At 34.2% G+C, this 14,372-nt stretch overlaps 1 non-coding gene across 1 annotated transcript; it reads left to right on the top strand.

Moving 5' to 3' along the window:
• Positions 1 to 1,631: 1,631 nt before the first annotated feature.
• On the top strand, positions 1,632 to 1,705 carry TRNAV-CAC (transfer RNA valine (anticodon CAC)). The gene has a single exon. It is a non-coding gene; the product is annotated as a tRNA-Val (tRNA).
• The last annotated feature ends 12,667 nt before the right edge of the window (positions 1,706 to 14,372 follow it).

Below are 14,372 nucleotides of genomic sequence, written 5' to 3'. Positions count from 1 at the left end.
TAACTCTTTTTATTACTCCACTGGGAATACTTAAATAGTCAAAACAATTAAATGTAGAATCTCCATCAGAGAGGGTAGAGATAACAGAATCATCATATACAATATCAATCTGTCCGGAAAGTATAAAGTAGTTACAATTATCAATTGTCGAGCCTATAGGTAATGTAATAGTGTTACTGATTGGGTGTTGATTGCTGGTGTCCTTTAGTACTCTGTTTATGTACGGTTCAGCCTCCTTATATAACTTCAATGGTATATCAGTTATCATTGGGATATTATTAAAGGACATGGTGGAAATAGAAGATCTAATTAGTAGTAGTGTTGTAACCATAAGAAAAATTGTGAATAGAAGCAAGGGTATCATGGAAGGGTAAAAAAATATTGTATTTAATACATTATATTTCTTATGGAGAGGAAATACTCTATGCTGGCGGTAATATTCTTATAAAAATAGATAAGCTTGGTATGTTTTACAATGTAAATTAATCTGAAGTGCAACTTCATCAATTGAACCAATTTATACTCCAAAATTCAAATACACATGCTCATTCATGCATCAGTAGAAAATGATCAATATGCTTGATGTAGCTATTTTTTATAAAATGAAATTCATTAATATACAAACCTTCAAAAATTGCTTTATTAATTTGACTTGGTTCAACTGGTTTTGAAGCAAGTGATTTTGAATGAATCGGCAATCTTTGGTTCCTATATTAGCCTAGGGTCTAACAAGATGATGGTGGATATAGTGGATAAGGAGTCTGGTTGTAAGAAGGATAATAGTGTTGCTGATTGTTTGAGTTATAAGTATTTGGACCATACATCGGATTTACTGGTGGGTTATAAGTATTTGGACCATATATAGAATTTACTGGTGGGTATTTATATTTCTTCATCTCCTCCTCCTTCTCTCTTTGGATGTCTTGCTCAATCTTTTCAAATCCAAGAGGTGCTGGGGGTGCTGGAGGTGCAGATGGCATGGGATGTTGGACTGTGGGCATTTTAATTCCTTTCTTGCTATTGATTTTGTTGAGATAGCTGGTATTAGCATCCAAGTCATTATTATTGCGTGAATTAATTGTATTGAGATAGTCAAGGTTGGCTTGGTACTCTTCACTAGTATGTGATGCTTTTGGTAGTTGTGAAATTGGATGATCATCTGTCGTAGATTTTTTAGGCGTCTTCGCTTCTAAATAGTCTATGTAGATGCAGCCCAGACCAATAATTGTTGTAAGTGCCAAGTTTGAATAATGGAAAATATTCATCAGTCTAACAACATCAGAGAAGTCTTTTGCATAGTTAAAGCAGTAAATTGCGGTAAGAATAGGTACCAGTATGAGATGAAAATACACGAAAGTCCTCATGATTTTTTTGTACTGGAAAATTAGATAGAAGCAGAAGTGTAGAGCAGCTGTGAAAATCAGATAACTTATAATGGTCACAACGAATTGTTGAAGATTGTCTTGAAAAAGCGGCTGTGTCATTTGGTGAAGGAGAAAACAAAAAATTGTTTAAAACAAAATCCCTAAAGGGTAAATTAATAAAATTATTTTAATTATCTTTAAGTGTTTCACTGGCAAAAAAGTGGGAAGATCTTTATTTGTTAGAATATAATAATACCTCCAAGTGGAGTCACCGTAGTGTAGTCGGTTATCACGTCCGCTTCACATGCGGGAGGCCACGAGTTCGAGTCTCGTCGGTGACAGATGACTTTTCTTCGGCATTCTTTATTTTGAAAAAAAGTTCAGATCGCCATCCATCATGTCTCACTCATACTTTCTCAATGCTGCATTAGAAGCTGCTGAAGTTGCTTATAGTAAATCGGAAGTACCAGTGGGATGTGTTGTTGTGATGGATAATGAAATTCTTCTTACTACGCATAATCAGACAAATATAGATAGAAGCCCTATTAGCCATGCTGAAATGATAGCAGCCAAAATAATTTACGCAAATATGAATACTACATTTGAAAATCAATGCTGCAATAAGGTACACACTAATAATATCCTTGTGGATGGTAGCAGTAGCACATTTGTAAAACACAGCTTCCCCTTACTTACCTTTTATATTACTATTGAGCCCTGTGTGATGTGTGCTCGTATTCTTAAATCCATCAATGCCAAGGTATATTTTGGATGTTATAATGATATATTTGGATACTATCGTATTACTGGTAAGAAATATGGGGTATGTCTAGAAGACAAGAGGTGTATAGAGATATTACAGAAATGTTACAAAAGAGAAAACATACATGCACCATATCCCAAGAAGAAATGAGAATTATTGTGATATAATTTAAAAACCCGTGAGTCCCAACTCTGACTGGTGGACTATGCCTCAAAGGTTGCATACATTGATATAGGTATTTATCTGGGTAAAACTGTCCTTCTTTATTTCCCCACCCTTCTTTTTATGCCTAGAATAGATGTCCTTGTACGAATTCGTCCATCTACAAGTTGTATAATTAAGCATGATAGCTCCACGGTTTCCATAGGGGTCAAAACATACCAGTTTTCTCAAGTATACTCCAGAATCCAACAGAATGAATTGTTTGATAGAAATGTCAAGGGATATTGCAATCGAGCAATGCAGATAGAAGAAAGCGATGAAGATAGAGCGGCAAACGATAGTAACAATCCGCACAACTGTACAGTTATAGGCTATGGCCAGACAGGTTCAGGCAAAACATTTACAATTGGTGCTTCAGTCTACAGCAAAGATGGCTTGATTCAGCAAAGCCTAGAATATATTTTTAAGAACAAAAACACTCTGAAAGTGTCTATCAGCTTTATGGAAATATACAATGAACAGGTTTATGACTTAACCAATATGACAAGAAGGAAGCTAAACATAATACCGATGCGAACAGGATGTATTGGCAATGGAATTGAGGTTGTTGGTTTAAACGAGACAGAAGTAAATAGTTTTGAAGAAGCAGTGCTTTTGTTGAAAAGGGGCAGTCTGCAAAGAGCAACGAGCAATAATAGCATTAATTCGGAGTCAAGCAGGAGCCATGCGATTTTTACAATAAAAGTAGAACAAAGTATTGGAGATGTGGACAGTAATAGTGATACAAACAGCCACACTAACCGCTTTGCCAATACCATAACCTTTGTTGACTTGGCAGGTTCAGAAAGATTAAAACGTACGATGTATTCCAACATTAGTGAATCCATCCATATCAATGCGAATCTACTTGCACTGGGCAATGTCATCTCTGCCCTCTACAAAAAATCAAAGTACATTCCATTTAGAGATTCGAAATTAACTAGAATATTGCAGAATGTATTGAATGGACATGTTCTACTGATTGCATGTATATCAGGCCGGCAGGTCGATCTTTCTGAAAGTATAAACACACTGAATTACGCTTCCAAGGCTGCAAAAATAATGCTAGAGTGTAGACCCATTGCTATCACTGACAATGGAGATAACATACTAAAGAGACAGATCCTACAGTTGAAGAGAGAAATTACGAAATTGAAGGATGAGAATTTGGGATTGAAAAGACGGTTGAATGGTAGATTGGATGAAAGAGATATAAATGATAGTGAAATAGTACAAAGATTAAGAAAGAAGATACAGGATTATGAAATATATTTCATACAAAATAATAAAAGTGAAGCATCTGCTAGTCATATTTGTGACAAATGTATGCAAAGTTATAAGACGAATAATGGGGATGGCAATAATTCTTCTGTTTTAGAACTAAATGCCATAAGTAAAATGCGCTTAGGTGTGAAACGACAGCTAAATTGCTACAAAGACAGTTGTGTATTGGCCAATCGGTTTCAAGATCCAGAAACCCAAAGAAATACGGTTTATAATAGATCTATTCCAATAATAAATAGCGAAGACAATATTAATCAAAACAGAACAAACACGGATGTAAAAAAAAGACGGAAGAAAGTAACTTTTAGTATAGGTGATGAGCAAGAATAACTAAACCAATATGTTTGTATCGTAGATGTTGGCTGCCTCAAGCTCTGGAGTTCTTATAAACTTATAACCGATTGTTTTGACATATTTTGTATCTGTAGATAAATTATTCTGATAAAGTGAAGTATTTTAAGCTTTTTTGTCTTTCAGATTATGAAAATAAGTATCAATTAAGCATGCTATGCTTTAGTTGCTTAATGTAACAAATAAAGTCCAGATTCCACTCACAACCAAGTTTATTAAAGATTAATTCTTTATAGATGATATTCTGTTTAATTTCATTTATTCCATACATATTTCAATCATGATAGCGATAACTTAGCAGCAAAAAAGTCTTCCAAAGAACGTCCGATTTGTCGTAGTATCTACCATCTCAGAAGTAGTACTATCGGCTAATTTGTATTCATCATCAAGGGATGACAGGCTAGCATTCATAATAGCTCTATTTTCCACATCAAATATTTCTCCCATTTTTTTTATTTCTTGATCATTTCTACCATAAGGCTTTACACTCAGCAAGTTAAGAAAAATCTTTTTGTTTTCAGAGCTAATCAAACCTGGAATAAATGGAAGGGATTTTACAAATGGATTTGAGGAATTCAGATTATTATCCCTTCCATCAACTTTTATTGAACTGGGTTTGCAAATATTACCCTCATTCGATTCTATACATTCAGACATTCCCACTAAAGCCTGTATTTTACTAACAAGCTGCTCTGAATCGTATTCTCCTTCGTGGTTCGTGTATAGTTCTTCTTCATTATTTCCCATCTCATTTCTCGATAGCCTAATTGCCTGGTTCAAAGCATACTGGTGTTTCTGGGTATAAAACAAGACAATCTCGGATAGTTTTTTACTTGATGGATTAATAATAGGATTTACATTGATTTTATTGGTGATATTAGAGGAGGATAGATGATTTGATTGGAATGAATGAGGGTGTTGGTGGATGGTTGATGGAATATTGCCAATATACCTTTCATTGCTGTTAGTGGAGTTACCCAGGCTATTAGGGGTTTCAATTCCCAATTCCTTGTAAAACTCTTCATCTGTATAAAGTCCAGTTTTAAAACGGAAAAAACTTAACCGATCCTCAAAGGATTCTAATTCTGTGTCCTTGTAGTTTGCCTTAACACAGAATGTCTGAATATTCTTCATAGAATATGGATCATCAATGGAATCTGAAGATAAACCATCGTCCATATTCAATGGGTTATTCTCTTCTAGGCCTCTGCTATCCATGCAATGGGTGAATTATGAAAAACAAATAAATAATATTGAAAGAATTGTTGAGTAGGCAAAAATGTATACTATCATGATGAAAAACACAAGGAATGTTAAAAATGTTGGAAGGAAGTATTATGTTGTTTAGTTAGTTATTTATTGGTCAATGGGTAATAGTTGAGTTTAAATTGCTAATTAAAAAATACAACTAGTTAAATCCATGATGAAGGGATAAGGGTGACACGCAAGAAGATCTACAAAAATGAATAATGATAAAATCATTTACAATTGGCAAGGCAGGGCTTCATTCGATAATGGATATAGTAAGCTCTAAAGATTTTTAATCTTTATTCATAGAAGAAAGTTGTAGCATAAAATATCTAGCAAAGCTTCCTGAATATCCCACAGAATAAGCTGTCTCTACTCTCAACTTCATCTTCTGTGGGCTTGGTAGCATTGTAAGACTGCCGCTGATTGGTTTCGCTAGATATGTTTTTTTTATTAGGCTCCAGCATTTCCAGATATGAAACTTCTATCTCATTCAAAAAACCATCTTTATCTTTAAGTATTACACAATCTTCTTCAATAATCTTCTCACTATTCAATTCAACACCATTTTCTGGATATAATGTGAATTCAGCCATTTTTCCACCTATATTGAACTGTTTAGATGCTTGACTTGCCATCCCACTCTCTTCTCGCTTCCTGTTCATATATGACTCCACATAATCTATGGTATACATAGATTTCTTTGGTTGGCTTGTGAAGCTATCTTGATTGTAGCCAAACGAAGAGTTTCCCACCAGGTTGTTTGTGTGATCTGATGAATATTGATCTTTTTCATTAAAATGCTTTCTGGGCTTATTTCTACAAAACTTTAAAGACACCATCGCTGTTGAATTGTCATGTTCAGAGATAGACTGTTGATCACGAAAAACATTTTCTGAAATAATTCCAGTGCTTTTTTCAGTCCTCATGCTAGAATTCATTTCTAAAACAATTTTTTCATCATCTCTTGGAGATGTGAATGCATCTTTCTTTGCATGCATATATCCCCTCAGAGATGCAGCCACTCTTCCCATACTTCTTCTTAATCTTCTCTTTACATTTTTTGTGTTTATTTCTGTGGAGTTATTCTCCACCGTCAAGTTGTTTTGAACTTTCTTCATTTTAGCATTAAAAATAATAAATAATTTTTGAATGAAATGAAATTTTAAAAACTGGAGAATTCTACAAAATCACATTAAACAAGCCCAGTTCATGTGTCTTCCCATAGAAACTTTGAGTGCTCGTTCCGTTAAAATTTAATTTTCTATGATCTTTAGTTTGAAAGTCCTCCAGCCCCTCTTTATACTTCATGGTCATTCTAACTGAGCATGTCGAAAACTTTCCAGTAACAGTGAAGGGACTTCCCTCCAATTATAATTTTGAAATTCAAAAAACACTCAGAACTATTAAAAAGTTGAATGCAAAGAAGATCACACTGCAATTTCCAGACGGGCTGCTCTGCTATGCGCCAATTCTTATAGAAGTTATTCAGAGCTATACACAAGCCGACTGCGTTATTTTAAATGATGTTGTTTATGGTGCTTGTTGTGTAGACGATAGTATTTCAAATGTAGACTTGCTTATTCATTATGGACATTCCTGCTTGATTCCAATTTCAGACATGTCCGTTCGAGCGTTGTATATCTTTGTAGATATTAGAATTGATGTGGATCACCTTTATGAACTAATTACTAAATATTTCACGGGAACTGTAGCAATAATTGGAACAATACAGTTCAATACCGCAGTGCACCAGCTATCAAGAAAGATCAATAGAGTAGGGATGGCTTCACCAACCAATCAAGGGATCTCTGGCTCACCAACTCAAACCACAAATGGTATTAATTTGAGTAGAAAGGATGCATTTCATCTTGATTCTGCACTTTCAGCTGTTGTTCCTCAGATAAAGCCCTTGAGTGCTGGAGAGGTTCTTGGCTGTACCTCTCCAATTATTAAATATGCACAAACAGTTATCTATATCGGCGATGGCAGATTCCACTTAGAATCAGCCATGATAAGAAATCCAACACTGGAATTCTACAAATATTGTCCATTCAGTCGAAAACTGAGTAAGGAATTTTATGACTTTGATAAAATGAAAGCAACTAGGGAAGCAGAGATAAAAAAAGCAATGAAAGGGAGAAGCTTTGGGATAATTTTAGGCACATTGGGCAGACAAGGAAATAGGCAAATATTTAAGAATTTGGTGGAATATCTTGGAAAAAACTACAGAGTATATAAGATTGTGGTGGAAGAAATCAACGAACATATTTTAGACTCTTTCGATTTTGTCGACTCTTTTGTTCAAGTTGGCTGCCCCAGACTCAGTATTGACTGGGGTCACAACTACAAAAAGCCTCTACTTTCCCCATTCGAAGTATACTACCAGGGTGATGAGTACAATATGGACTATTACTCTAATGAGGGTTATGGGCCCTGGAAGAACTACAATAATACTGGCTGTAACGAGAAGTCATAACAAGTATAGTCTACGAGTATTCCATCTGGCTGTAAGAAGGCTATAAAGTGCAATAAATTGAGTTTTAAAAATATAATTTATTATTAAAGAATTTTATCATATTGATTTTATGGTGTTAGTATGTAATGTCCTCGAAAATTCATCCGCCACGGTTATTCATTCTGATGGCTCGTCAGCCACTATTATTCTAAATGCAGGACCAATTATTGTTTCACCCAGAAAACGATCTTCTAAATTAAATTGCAATGTATGCTGTTGTAAAGACTGCAGATCGTTTGAAATGGAAAATGCAAGCCTGATCATCCTGTTGTCTTGGGTTTGTAATTCCTCATAACTCTCCAACTTTACATCTTTCCCATCCTTATCCAAAATCTTCAAAGTAATGAAAGGAAAATATAATATTGCTTTTGTAGAAATGAAGTCTCCACAGATTTTCACAAACTTACCATCCTCAGATGTATTAATAGTCATGCTTTCGAAAACACCAAATTCTGTAGTATTGGATGATACCCCAGATATGCTTTCCAATGCCAATTTTCTATTATTGGCAATATTCGTAGATCTCTTATCAGAAATAACTTTTGTAGAGCTGGCATAATACGTTCTATACTGCCCTGGATTGGGAACCATATGGCAAATCGTATTTAAATCGTCAATCATACCGAAAATTGCTGAAACAAGAGTTAGTAATGCAATCATAGGGGATAGAAAATTTTGAAAAATGAAGTAAAATTTTTTATTCCCATCCATGCCATTTTTTAACATCCCAATGGCCCAAAATATGTTTTTTGACAGCTTTTCAGAGACAGCTATCCTTTTTTCTCCAGAATATTCCAAAATAGCCCAGACAATTTATGATCTCTTGTCCTCAGATGGAATCAATTCATCATTTTTCCTCATCTGTTCATCATCAATTATTTGCCCACTTAAGAGCCCGTCATATGAATCCTATATAATAGTTGGAATAGAGTGTCCCCTTCACAAATTCAAGAATGCAGTGTATTACAAGGAAGAGTTGACCAATGAAACAAAAAATAAGCTAAGTACCATAATCAATCGAACATATATATCAGAAGTAGATTCCCTATTCGACAGTGTCAAAGCAATTGAAAATCTACCAACCAACAGAACAGTCTTTGATACAATTTTTTATGACAGCATTTATATAATTGAGGAGTGTACTCCATTGGTAAAACTACTAACTATTTCAGAAAGTAGTGGATTGTACATTCCAAATGCAATGAAAGCCACAAGCATTACCGATAATGAAGTCAGAGAAGACACATTGTCCAAAGTGAAATCTGAGAGAAATAATTATTATATCATCAATGAGTTGCCAAGTCTCGAATCAAATATACTTGTTGTCACAGAAAATCGGCACATCTTTGATTTTTACTCGCACCATTTTCCAAATTGCAAGTTTGTATGCAGTTTCAATTCAGATTCTGGTGCTTACATACCAAATTTGATGAAAGAAAATATAAATGGACAGTTTTATGAAAATGCAGAAGTTATTGCAGTAATCTATACATCCGAACTGTTTGAATCTGATGCATCCAAGATTGTCTTGAATGGAAAAAGATCTAATAAAATAAACAATAAAATTGGTGGCCTAACCGGAGCTACTTCCAAGACATTCTACAAATTATTTTTGAAAGACATTTCTTATGAAAGATTGATTTCAGTGGACAGCATTGGTTGCATAATACTAATTGACTGCCCAGTTTTTAACTGCTCCATAAAGTTGCACATTCCAGTTATTTCGCCATTCAGTGCTGCTGTTGGTATCACCAGCATATGGATGAATGAATACTATAAAAATTTTATTGGCCATGTAGAAGATTCAGAGGAGCTATTTAACAATTTGATGTCTGTTGATAAACAGAATATGAACTGTATCTCTAGGGCTACTGATGGGGATTTGGCAATAAACAACAAAGTAGGTGAAATTCTTGCTACTAGGGACTTCCAGGGTGTTACATTTAGAAATGATACTGAAGATATGGATCTATATACAGGTAGAACGGGTACTGCATCTGGATATGATGAAGAAAGAGCTGATTCTGAGGGAAGTAGGTAACTGGATAGTACTTTATATATATAATGATATTTTCATACATATTATTAGTAGACTAATTTATAGGATTCTTTACGGCGGCAGTTATGCTGAGGTTTACATCTATAATAAGCCTTATATTCGGCATTCTCATTATGTCGGAACATGGTGTTATTATTGGCTAAATTCCAACTTGAATCTCAAAATTCTTTTTCATTCTATTAGAATGTTTAATGCAGTACTATTAACAGTAAATATACATGTACAACCACCTTTGATGTTTTAAATTTATGAAATGTTTAATAAATACAAATAATCTTCAGTAATGCAGGAATATGCTTTATTAATTCTTTCCTCTTCTATTTGCTTCTGCTAAATATTCTGTAAATATACATTTTGGGACTATCTGTCTTCAATCTCCTTTTTTCACTCAATTCCGAATATTGCAGATGTTTGTAAAGGAATATGATTAAATCCACTAAGAAAACAACAAGGCAAGTTGTAGCCACTAAAATAAGTAAATTAACGTATTTAGAATTCTTTCGACCAATATTCAGATTCTCCTCCAAAAAGACATATGAATTGGACAGTACATATTCATAGGTTTTAATGTTATCTTTGAGCAGAGAATAGCCTGTAAAGAGAATATCATAATACTGCTTATCTGATATTTGCGAAAATGGATTCGGCAATCTACTGAGTTTTCTATAGTTCAGTTTTATCTCCCTAATTGTGGCATTTTCAGCCACATCTAATAGCTCATAGAATGTAGAAATATTAATATTCAAGTCGTGCAACTTCTTGATCTTTGATTTTACATCGTAAACCGATTCTTGCGAACAGTTTACTGGAATCAGATGTTTTAGCAAGGAAATGAAACCTAAAAGAAGAAAACTCCTAAGCATTTTGAGGGTTACAAAAAGTAACAGAAAAGATCATAAATCAAAGCATATGATGGCTCTTTAGTTAATTCTCAGACATATTAAAATATCCCCTTCACCAATACTACTCAAAAGAATTCGAGCCTTAGGATTTAAGAATCTAGAGGATGGTTAAACAAAGTGAAAGAAAATAAATATACCTAGCTGCATTAAACCGACTTCAATAGAGTTAGTACTAAGTGATCTTATGGCTATGTGTAAACCAAGATATTCATTGTTTAAAGTCATCGTGTTATTACTTCTCTATCATACGTAGCTCATTTTTTCATGGCTGATAAATCACATTAGTTATTGACTTTTGTTCAAAATATTTTGGAAAAATTTGCCCATCTTCTTTTTAGTGTCGAAAGATTGTTCTGTTTGAACGATTCCAAAGAAGTAAATAGCGGTGGATGGGTGAGTGGCTGTTAATATAGTGACTCAGTTTCCATCAAACATTTTAATTAATATACTTTATTATTCTGTACAAGGTTCAAATCTCCCCTCTTTTATTCTATAGCAATTTTAATTCTGTTGTTATGCCATCTAGCTCGTCTTCCATAACTGGCCCGATTGCCATTACTGTGTTTGAACCAGGCTCTACCTGGGTCTTTCCAGCATCATTAATGCTCACAAATGGGACATTTTTTTCTTTTAGTTTGTGGGAAATAGCCTCCATCTCGGAAAGTGTAGCTTTCAAAACAATTTTTCCACTACCACTATTTCTCCATCGATATAAAACATCCTTGTCTGAATGGAATCTCTCATTTATTGCATCATAGCCATGCATCACTTGACTAATGATCTTTCCTGTTTTCATCTTAAGATCCTTATTGACTATAAAAACCAGTCGAGTTGACATAAGGGAGATTAAAATGAAAATAACATATCAAGCCAAAAGAGTGTTAAACAAATTTTTCGAAATATCAACCGGAGATGATAGTCTCAATAATGATCATATAAGACATCACATATAAAATGTAGGAAGAATTCTTTCAATATACTTCATTGCATCTTTGCCATACTTCCCTTCTACAACATCCAAAAACCTGGCAGAGAACTTGTTGCATTCAGAAATTAATTTCTGGTCAGTTTTGTTTTTATAGACTAGCTTACAAAGTTCCCTAGCTGTTTCAAAATCCTTCGAATCAAAACTGAAATGAATTCTAGGCTGAGTAAACTCAGGCTGAAAATCCAATAATCTTGACACTGGGGAATTTTCCATGATAAGATTTGTTTCTGTTACATTTGGGATGCTTTGCTCCTCTAGATTTTTGGAACTCTTGTTGTATGGACATATTGGCTCATAATCTATTTGTCTGCTATTAATCTTCCTATTATCAACATGCTTATCTTCTTTATCCAAAACCATAAAGCTGTAGCTGTTGATCCTCGTGGCATAGTTTGATGGAATCTTGTGAGATCTTACAGATTCACTTAGTAACCTATCCAATATATTCTGTTTGTTTTTGATGTTGAAATAATATGAGCTAATCAAATAGTTATAAAATTGATTTATACTGCAATCTAGCAGGGTGAATACATCTACAAGCGCCTGGTTATTAATGAAATTATAAATTAAATCAGATAGTGTACTACTCGGGGTCGAATTAGGGCTCAGAGCATTATGTTCCTTAGAATCAACCAAGTCCATCTGCTGATAAATTTCCTGGTTAAAACTCCCCGCCTCATCTTTGTAATATTTGAAGAAGTCATCCCGACTAATAACGCTTTTCAGAATTGAAAACGTTTCCTTTGTTTGTAAATCAGTCTCCAAAACATTTTTAGAGAATCTTTCTGGCTTTTTCATCAAATTCAGCAGGATTGATTTTATTAAATCTCTCAGATGGATTTTAGAAAATTGATAGATATAGAATGAGTCATACAGCTTTACTTTCAACAAAAACCTATCTGGAGTATCTTCATCACCGCTCTTGACATGAATTGATCGAATCGAGTTTAGAAAAACTTCCTTATCAGATCCACTGGATTCAACCATAGTGATTCTGTCGAAATCTATTTTCAGTTCGATTGGGCTGCTTCCAACTTTACAGTTTATAGAAATCATTGTGGGGGAGCTAAATTTTGTTCATAAAATTGAGTGGAGTACCAATACAAGCATATCCGAAATGTTTGCATAGTGTGTGATAACGGACAATAAATAGAAATGTTATTGGTTTGTAGGTTTCGGCTCAATAACTACTAATAAGTTAGATATCTTAAAATAGCAATCGATCATTCTTGGATATTATCTGTATTTGGAGTAATTCAAAGAATTGATATCAGAAAAGAAAAAACAATTTAGTGACTCCTGGTCAGATAAGCAAAGAACAAGTAGAACCTCATATTATATGACAAAATTAAAAATTTAATTCTTAAATTTACTACTAACATCTATTTTCACAACTGCAAAGTCATTTTTTCAAATTCTTGTATAAAGGCGGGCCTAATTCCACCAACGGCACTATTTGAAACAGCTTTCTGATAGAATATTTTTGGTAGTATTTCGACACATATAAAGTTGGATCGAAACTAACAATCCCATGCCTTTCAGGTCCCTCTTTAACAATCGAGTTAATGTATGAATCTTTAGATATAAACTCATCAAAGTTTAGTAGACTAATTTTTTTCAGAGTTGATACTGGGCTGATTGTATTTTTCTTGTCTGCATTTGTCTGATTGCTGTTTTCTTTACCCTGATTTTCCTGGCTACTATCTAAAAGGGTTGAAATATTATTCTTATCAATGATTATTGTCTCACAACCATTTTCATGCCTGTGGCTTCGCTTCTTTTCTCTCTGCGAAAATAACTTCAGCATGTGTATGGCATGAATGCAGGGGATTTGAAATTCCTGGAACTTATTGCATTCACAAGTCTTGGAATATAGGTCCGGCCGAAAGTTTTCTAAATCGATGTTAAAGTAGTTATTCCCACTGCCCCCCTTAAACTTAGCCTGCAGGATCATTTCCTCTCCCCTGTTAATAATCTCTTGGATTTGATCTGAAATGATATTTTCAGATAAGTTGCTTTGATTTTTTCTGCTTTTTAGATCATCTGAAATATGCCAAATCAGCAAATTTAAGCAATCAAAAAAGTCCAATTTCAGCAATTCTTCATTTATAAATTCGAAATCGCTCGATCTGGAATTGTTTAAATTGAAGAGATCAAATTTACAGAGTCTTTTAAGATATTTTGTTCTATCTAAATTATCAATTACACCAATAGTACTGCTATTCATCCCGCCATCGATACTGCTTAGCAATTCTGTTTCTCCATAGTTCAGGATATTAAACAACTCCATAATAGAATAATTTCCCTCATTAACATTCGTCTCCTCCAAAAATTGAACTAAGCTGCGTGATTTGATAAAAAAATCAACTTTCAGTAGATTTAATATCTCGATCAGTTCTAAATCGCAATCAATCAAAAAACCAACCGTGGATGCATCAAAGTTCGTATTTCCACCGGCATCGAAGCCTGCTGAGGATAGTTTGGAGATATTGCCCCTTCCCGAAATTACTGTTTTCTCCTTTTGTCTCACAAACTCTTCAAGAGACTCCTTAATACCCATTCTTGAAATCAGCACACTCTCTATAATCCCCTCATCATTTGGATCGTATTTAAGATTCAGTATTACAAATCCGTCGGGTCTTTTGTATACTTTAATCTCATTTACGGGCCTGAGACTATCGTAGGGAATTGAAA

The sequence above is a fragment of the Rhyacophila brunnea genome, unplaced genomic scaffold, assembly GCF_057557595.1.
Source record: "Rhyacophila brunnea isolate RB1 unplaced genomic scaffold, BYU_Rbru_1.0 scaffold_188, whole genome shotgun sequence".
Classification (NCBI taxonomy): domain Eukaryota; kingdom Metazoa; phylum Arthropoda; class Insecta; order Trichoptera; family Rhyacophilidae; genus Rhyacophila; species Rhyacophila brunnea.
This window is presented reverse-complemented; position numbering and strand designations above follow the sequence as displayed.